The sequence below is a fragment of the Neofelis nebulosa genome, chromosome 7 (genome assembly GCF_028018385.1).
Source record: "Neofelis nebulosa isolate mNeoNeb1 chromosome 7, mNeoNeb1.pri, whole genome shotgun sequence".
In the NCBI taxonomy this organism is placed as follows: Eukaryota; Metazoa; Chordata; class Mammalia; order Carnivora; family Felidae; genus Neofelis; species Neofelis nebulosa.
The window spans coordinates 7070496-7080623 of record NC_080788.1 but is presented as its reverse complement, the minus strand read 5'-3'; the positions used below and the strand labels follow the sequence as shown (position 1 = coordinate 7080623).

The 10128-nt window shown below is 48.7% G+C and overlaps 1 long non-coding RNA gene across 1 annotated transcript; it reads left to right on the top strand.

Annotated features, from left to right (window-relative positions):
- Positions 1–3257: 3257 nt before the first annotated feature.
- LOC131516043 (uncharacterized) lies at positions 3258–9471 on the top strand. Its single transcript, XR_009263824.1, has 2 exons — positions 3258–3680; positions 8993–9471. It is a non-coding gene; the product is annotated as an uncharacterized LOC131516043 (long non-coding RNA).
- Positions 9472–10128: the final 657 nt, after the last annotated feature.

Sequence of the window (10128 nt, the reverse complement as noted above, 5' to 3'; positions counted from 1 at the left end):
TGTATACACAATGGAATATTATTCAGCCATAAGGGAAAAAAAGGACATCCATGAGGTGCCCAGGTGGCTCAGTCAGTTGGGCATCTGACTCTTGGTTTGGGATCAGGTCATGATCTCACAGTTTGTGAGTTCGAGCCCTGCATCAGGCTCTGCACTGACAGCATGGAGCCTGCTTGACATTCTTCCTCCCTCTCTCTCTCTGCCCCTCCCCTGCTTGAGCTCACGCTCTTTCTCTCAAAATAAATAAACTTAAAATGAAAAATGGATCAAAATCTAAACCTAAGAGCTAAAATGATAAAACTCTTTAGAAGAAAACAGTAGTAAATTTTTGTGGACTTGGATTAAACAATGGTTTCTCATGTATGACAAAGCATAAGCAACAAAAGAAAAAACAGAAATTGGGCTTTATCAAAACCAGAAACTTATGTACTTCAAAAGACACTAACAAAAAAGTGACGCCTGGCTGGCTCAGCTGGTGGAGCGTGTGACTCTTGATCTCGAGGTTGTGAGTTTGAGCCCCACATTGAGTGTGGTAATTAAAAATAAAATAGTTCTTAAAGTGAAAAACCTCACTGAATGGGAGAAAATACTTGCAAATCGCATGCCTGATAGCAGTCTAATATCCAGAATATAAAGAACTCTTTTTTTTTCTTTCTTTCTTTTTTTTTTTTTTTTAAGTAGGCTCCAAGCCCATCATGGAGCCCAACGCAGGGCTCAAATTCACAACCCTGAGATCAAGACCTGAGCTGAGACAGAGTAGGAGGCTCAGGGGCACCTGGGTGGCTCAGCCAGTTAAGCGTCCAACTTTGACTCAGGTCACGATCTCTCAGTTCATGGGTTTGAGCGTTGGGCTCTGTGCTGACAGCTCAGAGCCTGGAGCCTGCTTGGGATTCTGTGTCTCCCTCTCTCTCTCTGCCCCTCCCCCACTTGTGCTCTTTCTCTCTCTCAAAAATAAATAAGTAAACTTTGGGGGGGGGGGGAATGCTCAACCGACTGAGCCACCCAGATGCCCCAGAATATAAAGAACGCTTATAACTCAACAACAAAAAGACAATCCAAGTGGCATATGGGCAAAGGATTTGAATCAATTGATATTTCTCCAAAGAAGACCTCCAAATGGCCAACAGGCACACGAAAAGATGTTCAACATCATCAGCTATTGGAGAACTGCAAACCAAGACCACAGTGAGATGCCACTTTGCACCAACTAGGGTGGCTATCACCAAAAAGACGGACAATAGAAAGTGTTAGGATGTGAAGAAATTGGAACTCGCAAGACATTGGATGTGGGCAAATAAAATGGTGCAACCACTTTGGAAAACAGTCTGGAAGTTCCCCAAAAGCTTGAGCATAGAGTTATTATATGACCCAGCAAATCTACTCCTAAGGTCATACCCAAGAGAAATGAAAACATACGTTCATACAAAAACGTGCATACTGATGTGCACGACAGCATTACTCCTACTAGCCAAAAAAATGGAAACGACCCAGTTGTCCCTTGACTAATGAATGGATAAACAAAGTAGTACATCCACACAATGGAATACTATTCACCAACAAAAAGAAATAAAGTAATAATATGTGCTACGACACGCACAAGCCTTGAAAATAAATGAAAGAAGCCAGCCCCAAAAGGCCACATATTGTATGGTTCCACTCGTATGAAATGTCCAGAATCAGAAACCCATGGAAACAGAAAATAGATTAATAGTTTCCAGGAGCTGAAGGGAGGCGGGAACAGAGTGCTGCTCTTGGGTACAGGGATTCTTTTTGGGGTGACCCAGCAGAGGCTCTGTACCCAGCAGAGGAGGTAATGGGATGGGCGCCTGGGTGGCTCGGTCAGTTAAACTTCCGACTTTGGCTCAAGTCATGATCTCATGGTTCATGGATTCCAGCCCCGTGTTGGGCTCTGTGCTGACAGCTCAGAGGCTGGAGCCTGCTTTGGATATTCTCTCTCTCTCTCTCTCTCTCTCTCTCTCTCTCTCTCTCTCTCTCTCCCCCCCCCCATTCTCTCTCTTCCCTGATCATACCCTGCATCTCTTTCTCTCTCAAAAATAGTAAAAAAATTAAAAAAAAAAAGCAATGGGGGTGGGTGCCTGTCTGGTTCTATTGGTGAAGCATGTATTTGTGGATCTCGGGGTTGTGAGTTCCAGCCCCACGTTGGGTGTAGAGGAAAAAAAGGTGATGGGTTCTGCTGATGTAGAAGGCAGGATGGAGTTGAGGATTTAATGAGGGATTGCGTCTCCACTGACCTTTCTAAGTGCAGGGGAGTCCCCTTGGGGCGGACTGCATCCCAGCCACGCTCTGCTGCCCAAAGGGCTCTTTGACGGCCAGGAATCCTTTCCTTGGCCCCTGCGGTGGGTCCCCTTGCCAGTGACGGACGACACCGAGGCGGCGTCGGAAAAAGACATGCTTCCAAGTGCTGGGCAAAATGTCTCTGCGGTCTCGGTGAATAGATTCTTTTGCCGTTTTCCCAGTAAGTGACTCACTCTGCTGGAGGCGACTCCGGGGGCACTTCCTGGACACCCACTCACCTGGAAAAACTGAGGTGGCTCCTGACCATAAGCGCGTCTCCCGCTGCCTGTAGCGGAGACAACACGCTCATTGTAGGGGGAAGTGGGTCCTTCCCCACCCCTCCTTCCCCCACTCGCACCCGATCCCCTCGGTGCCAGAGCCAGGACACAGAGCTGGCCGGGGGACTGGAGAACCGGCCAGGACAGAGGCCCAGCTGAGAATCGTAATGAAGCCCAGACGTCCCCGGGGCTGCAGGAGCTCACCTGCAGGGACAGAGCTTCCCCGGCCTTTCCTGGTGGCGGAAATGCCCACAGCACGAGACTGGGCGGTGCGGGTCTGTTCCGCCTCCGTCCCCACGGGCCCGTGCCTTGGTCCCCAAGGAGGTGCCCCCCACCCAGGGAGAGGCGGCGAGGAAAACGCGTCGCCCGAAGTTGAGGCGTCCCCTCTTCCCCGGCGCCCCCTAGCGGCCACGCAGCCCCGCTGCTTTCTCCCCTCCCCTCCCAGCGCCCGAGCCGGGGTTCCAGGGCTTCAGGGACCCTTCCTTGCAGGAGTCCAAACGCTTCCCCGGTGGGAGCCCGCCCTCGCACATCCGTCCCCAGCTCCCCGCATACACCCACGACAGTACATGTGCTTTGAGTAGCCATTGCTTGAGGAAGTGCTTTTGAAAAATTGCACTTACGTAAGTAAGCGGGTGAGTAAATCAGTAAGATGCTGCTTGCCCTCCGACGAGGCCCCTGCTGTACGTCTGGGTGTGCTGTGTGTGCTCAGCTCCCTGGTGTAATCCCGGGAGCTTCCCGGGGCCTCGGGTCGGGGACTCCTGTGTCACCGGACAGACAGTGGCCGCAGCCCCTGCTGTCAGGATGTAGGCTCTTCAGGCAGGTGTTCCGTTTCACCGGGAAAGTTCCAGAAGCTGCTGTCCTCTTCAGCCGTGGCTGGCTGAAATTCCCAAGGGAACGGGGATGCTGTGGGGCGTCCCTTGTACGCGCTGCTTCCAGGCCGGACCCCTAGGACTCTGGGCGGAAGGGTCTCTGTTGCCATGTGACCTCGTCGCCTGCGTGACTCAGTCTGTCAGCCATTCTGGCGAGTTGAAGGACGTTCCAGTGCGTCAGGTCAGCGGGTTCCTCTCACGATGGGGCCACGACTGTCCTCGCAATCTCCAGCGTGTTGTGAGTGCCTACTGTGGGCAGAGGGCTTTTCAGAACTTTAAAAAAATAGAAATCAGGGTCCTTGTTCTCCAAAACATATAGTCTTACGGGAAGGAGGGTGATAACAGGAGTACATGTAAGAAAATAACTAAAATTCTGTTTAATTCCAGCAAAACCGGTCGAGCACTTGTGTGAGGAGTTGTACGATGCGTTGTCAAGGTGCTTTAAAAGAAGTTAGACTTGGGGCGCCTGGTGGCTCCGTCGATGAAGCGTGGGACTCTTGATTTCAGCGCAAGCCATGATCTCATGGTTCTCGAGTTCCAGCCCCCTGTCAGGCTCTGGGCTGACAGTGGGGAACCTACTTGGGATTCTCTCTCTTCCCCCCCCCCCCGCCCCCACCATTTCTCTGCCCTCTCTGCACTCTCTCTCTCTCTCAAAATTAAGTAAACTTAAAAAAAAAGTTTAAAAAATTAAAGAAGTTAGACTTTTGTCAGGACAATGAGGACAAGGAATGGGACAGTATTGAAAAATAAGGGTCAATGGTATAAAAGAGGATAAGGTTGTATCTATACTAACCTGGACTCATTTTGCTGTAAATTCTGGTGAGTCAACTCAAACTCACTGAACCCAATGATGGAATAGGTAGGAATGGGCTTCAGGAACAACTCGATCCAGGACTGAAATGCCAGGAAATCGCTCTCTCCCCTTCTCCCAAATCCCCCCAACCTCTGAGACTCTTTCTCTCCATGGCCGACAGAGAAGGGCTTTCTCTGCCCAGCAGGAAAATGGCCCCAGGCAGATCTGGACTCTTACCTTTGACTTTCTACCAAAGAGGAAAAGAATTCTTCCCATCTGGTTCCATTTGAAAGAAGAGAAACAAAAAACAGGAAAGGACTTCATGTGCCCACTTTTCTGCACAGAGTTGGGGGAGGGGGTAATTTTATTGGTAGCCCATCTAGAACCAAATAGTTGGAGTGGGGAGAAATGTCTCCTGAAAGAAAATGGAATGGTGGTCTTGGGAAACACACCAAGGTAAAACCAGTGTAAGTCATGTGATCATTTTTTTTCTGAAATAAGAGTCCACAGTTTTGTTTTTTAAATAATCTCTAGCTTGGGGCGCCTGGGTGGCTCAGTCAGTTAAGCGGCCGACTTCAGCTCAGGTCATGATCTCGCGATCCGTGAGTTCGAGCCCCGCCTCGGGCTCTGTGCTGATGGCTCGGAGCCTGGAGCCTGTTTCAGATTCTGTGTCTCCCTCTCTCTCTGACCCTCCCCCGTTCATGCTCTGTTTCTCCCTGTCTCAAAAATAAATAAATGTTAAAAAAAATTTTTTTTTAAATAATCTCTATCCCGAACGTGGGTCTTAAACTCACAATCCTGAGATCCAGAGTCCTATGCCTTACCGGCTGAGCCAGTCAGGTGTTATAAGCGTCTACAGTTTTTAGCCAATTGCCAAAGAGATCCCTAACCTAAAATCTTAGCTATAGAAGTAAACCTAGTGACCACTCAGTTCAACTGTCCCATTTTGTAGGAGGGAATACTGAGGTGCGGAGAGTTTGGGTGATTTGCCTAAGATCACACAACTATGGTAGGATTTCGTATGGATCTGGTGTGGGTTGAGGAAGGGGATATGAGAGAAGAAGAGGTCCACACCTGGTCTGAATGTTAGAGTCCGAACAAACGTTGTTTAAATGATGATGGAGTACCGTAACAAGAGGGTTTGGGAGAAACTATACAATGAGGTGAGGCTTATTTTTAAAAAATAGAATTCAAAAAAAACCTCTAAAATCAACAAGGGCCTCTCTGGTTAAGTTCCAAGGCCTCCCAGTGTTTGTAATCTTTGAGGAATTTTTAAGAACGGGTGAGGCCCCACCTGACTGGGCAAATGTTGTTCTGACTTTCCAAAAGAGGAACAAGCATATTCTAAGAAGTGAAGGCTGGCAAACTGGACAAGGCTCCAGTGTGGGCTTGTTAAGAACAGGTTATGCCAGACAAGCCTCGTTTCCATTTTTGAGGAAGTTCTCACCCTGGCAGGTCACTTAGGGGAATACTCTAGACTCCAGGACTCCTGGCGTGTTAAATCTGAAAAGAACCTTTTGGATTTAAAAAGCCAGGGGGTGGCAGGGGTGCCCGGGTGGCTCAGTCGGTTAAGCATCCGGCTTCAGCTCAGTTCATGACCTCACGGTTCATGGGTTCGAGCCCCGTGTTGAGCTCTGTGCTGACAGCTCAGAGCCTGAAGCCTGCTTCGGAGTCTGTGTCTCCTTCTCTCTCTGTCTCTCTCTCTCTCTCTCTCTCTCTCTCTCTCTCAAAAATAAATAAACATTAGGGGCGTCTGGGTGGCGCAGTCGGTTAAGCGTCCGACTTCAGCCAGGTCACGATCTTGCGGTCCGTGAGTTCGAGCCCCGCGTCAGGCTCTGGGCTGATGGCTCGGAGCCTGGAGCCTGTTTCCGATTCTGTGTCTCCCTCTCTCTCTGCCCCTCCCCCGTTCATGCTCTGTCTCTCTCTGTCCCAAAAATAAATTAAAAACGTTGAAAAAAAAATTTAAAAAAAAAATAAATAAACATTAAAAAAATGCCAGGGGTGGCAAACTGCAACCCCCAGCTGAATTCAACCCTCAGACATTTTAAATAAATGGGGAGATTTTCCACTGACTCTGCCTTTCTGGCTTCATGATGACAGCTGTCCACATTCCTGCCCGGCAAGGAGCATCGCTACCTTCAACAGATAAAGCATGTACATGCACACTGCAATTCACCCCAAGCTCCGCCGTTCCCTGTTGCCTCACCCTTAGCCAGCTTCACTCACCCTTAGCCAGCCAGTCTATCTACTCCAGAGGGCATTTGAGGGTATGATCTAATCTACCGACATTCTTTTATAGAGACTTGGGGGAAAGAAGGGAGGTGGAAGAATCCTTGATTCCCCAGGAAAAGGCAATCTAGCATGAAAAGACAATCTAGCATGGGCCCCTGTCCACCAGATAAACGCCAGAGAAGCTATAGAAGCAGAGAGCAGCTTGGATTTGAGAAACACACCTAGAAACCTTAAGAGTTCCAAGGAAGACCAGCTAGGGTGTGTAGGGTGGTTGTTTGGGGGATTTGGGCACCAGCCTGGGGATACAACGACCTGATTGATACAGCAGTGGAAGGATAGAATGGAAGAGATTTTTTAATTTTTATTTTATTATTATTTTAATGTTTCTTTTTGAGACAGCACAAGCAGGGGAGGGGCGCAGAGAGAGGGAGACACGGAATCCGGAGCAGGCTCCAGGCTCTGAGTTGTCAGCACAGAACCCGATGCGGGGCTCGAACCCGTGAACTGCGAGATCATGACCTGAGCTGAAGTCGGCCGTCTAACCGACTGAGCCACCCAGGCGCCCCTGTCTGGGTCTTTTTCTGCTCTTGGTTTTTTGTTGTGTTTTGTTTTGTTTTTTTTAGATCCCACGTATAAGTGAAATCATGTGGTATTTGTCTTTCTCTAACTCATTTCGATTAGCATTATGCTCTCTAGGTCCGTCCATGTTGTCACAGATGGCAAGATCTCATTCTTTTTTAAGGCTGAGTAATATGGAAAAGATCTTTTAAGTCTTTCTCTTTTTTTTTTCTTTTTTAATGTTTATGCATTTTTGAGAGAGCGACCGAGCGAGCGCGTGAGCGGGGGAGGAGCAGAGAGAAGGGGACAGAGGATCTGAAGCAGGCTCTGCCCTGATGGGAGCGAGCCTGATGTGGGGCCCGAACTCATGAACTGCGAGATCATGACCTGAGCTGACGTCACTCCCTCAACCGACTGTGCCACCCACGTGCCCCTTTTAAGTCTTTCTCTTGCTTCTTCCCCACATCGATTGGGACGGTCATTGACACCCCACCGCCTCTGTGTGACAGAAGCTGGGAGCAATAGTTGGGGTTGCGGGTGTTGGTGGGGTAACATCAGGGCACCCCAGCAGCGCCCGGATAATGAAAACAGGTGTGAAATAGTGAAAACAGGTGCACACTGACCTGATTCCTTCAGACGCTCACTTCTCCCCATTTCTTCCTCTGGCCACCAGGGGGGGTAGCGTCCCACCGGGCACCTTCCCTCCTGCAGCTCTGCTTCTAAGAGTCAAGGGTGAATCCTTGGCTGGAGGCTTTGCTGGGTGGCCCAGCAACAAAGCGGGAAGAGAGGACAGGGATCAGTGGTGACTGTGTGGTGCCTGGGGCTCTACGCCTGCCTTTATCCAAGCCTCTCTCCGTAAGTCACAGAGAGGTGCGACATCCCCAAAAGGCACGGACGTCCCCAAAGACAAGAGAACAAGGTTACAAGGGTGCATGGACCAAAATACCAGATACTGGAGGGGTACATCTTCCATTTAAAAAGGGACACACAGGGGCGCCTGGGTGGCTCAGTCGGTTAAGCGTCCGACTTCGGCTCAGGTCATGATCTCGTGGTCCATGAGTTCGAGCCCCACGTCGGGCTCTGTGCTGACAGCTCAGAGCCTGGAGCCTGTTTCCGATTCTGTGTCTCCCTCTCTCTCTGACCCTCCCCCGTTCATGCTCTGTCTCTCTCTGTCTCAAAAATAAATAAACGTTAAAATTAATAAAAAGGGACACACAGTGGGGGCGCCTGGGTGGCTCAGTCGGTCGAGCATCCGACTTCGGCTCAGGTCGTGATCTTACGGTTCGTGAGTTCGAGCCCCGCGTCGGTCTCTGTGCTGACAGCTCGGAGCCTGGAGCCTGTTTCGGATTCTGTGTGTGTGTGTCTCTCTCTCTGCTCCTCCCCTGCTCATGCTCCGTCTCTCTCTCAAAAAATAAATAAACATTAAAAAAAATTGTAAAGGAACACACACATCCAGAAAATGATACCAAATTTATATCACATGAAGCAAAATGAACAAGAATGTAAAATAACAGGGGCACCTGGGTGGCTTAGTCAGTTGAGCATTGACTTCAGCTCAGGTCATGATCTCACGGTTTATGAGTTCAAGCCCTCCATTGAGCTCACTACTGTCAGCCCAGAGCCTGCTTTGGATCCTCTGTCTCCCTCTCTCTCTCTCTCTGCCCCTCCCCTGCTCATGCATTCTCTCTCAAAAATAAACCTAAAAAGAAAAGAATTTAAAGCAACCATCTTCATAACATTAGGAGAGAATCTTAGTACATGGGGTGGTTATAAAATATGTACATAAATTCTTTGATAAGCCTCTTTTGAAAAGGTGATTAATTCTTTCCTTGAGCGTGGGCTGAATGTACTGACTCACTGCTTATAAATAAACTGTAATGGAAGGGATGGTGTGTGACTGCAGGACTAGGTCATAAAGGCACCATGGGTTCTTCCTTTCTCTCACACTCTTGAACCACTTGTTCTAGGAAAAGGCATCTGTCACGTCATGAGGACACTCAAGGAGCCCCATGGCGAGGTCCATGTAGTGAGGAACTCAGCCCTTCTTAACAGCAGCCAGGAAAAAACTGAGGCCTCCCGCCATTGGCCACTGAATGGACAATCTTGGAAACAGATCCCTCACCCCCAGTCAGGTCTTCAGATACTGTAGCCCTGGCTAAGATCTTTGACTGCAACCTGATGAGAGATTATGAGCCAGAACCACCCAGCCAAGCTGCTCCTAGATTTCTGACCCGCAGAAGCAACTATGACAAAAAGGCAGAGTTCTAGAAGATTGAAAACGCAAAATTGGAAAGCTTGGATTATATAGAACTCTACAACCCAAATCAGAGGGTACACACATATGGGCACATAGGCACTTTCGAGCACGTGTGGGATGGTTACAAAATGTTTCCTGTGTACGAAGCCAAGGAAGGAAACTTTAATAAACACCAGAGAATAAGATTCACACAGACTATGTTCTCTGAGCAATCACAATTATAATGGGGGGGGGGGTGGAATGGGGGAACTGTTTTGGTTTTGTTTTTAGATAAATTGAATTCAAAGAAAGAAGGGAAGGAAAGAAGGAAGGAAAAAAAGGATGAGAGAGGAGAAAGAGAAAGAGGGAAGGAAGGAAGGAAGGAAGGAAGGAAGGAAGGAAGGAAGGAAGGAAGGAAGGAAGGAAGGAAAAGAAAGAAAGAAAGAAAGAGAAAAAAGAAAAGAAAGGGAGAGAGAACGGGAGGGGAGGAGGAAGGAAGGAAGGAAGGAAGAAAAGAAAGAAAGAAAAAGAAAGAAAGAAAGAAAGAAAGAAAGAAAGAAAGAAAGAAAGAAAGAAAGGGAGAGAGAACGGGAGGGGAGGAGGAAGGAAAGAAGGAAGGAAGGAAGGAAGGAAGGAAGGAAGGAAGGAAGGAAGGAAGGAAGGAAGGACGGACATCTGTTTTATCACATTCCAACAATGTGATGTCATGGAAGGTGCCAGACTTTTATGGACCCCATCCTTCTGGCCACAGTTGATTGGTCTGGGGTGGAAACTGACCCAGATGGCCAGCCAATCAGCACCTTTCCCAGGAGTTTTTGAATTTCAGAGAAAGCAGAGCTGGTCTTTCCAGGGTGCACATGCAGTGAA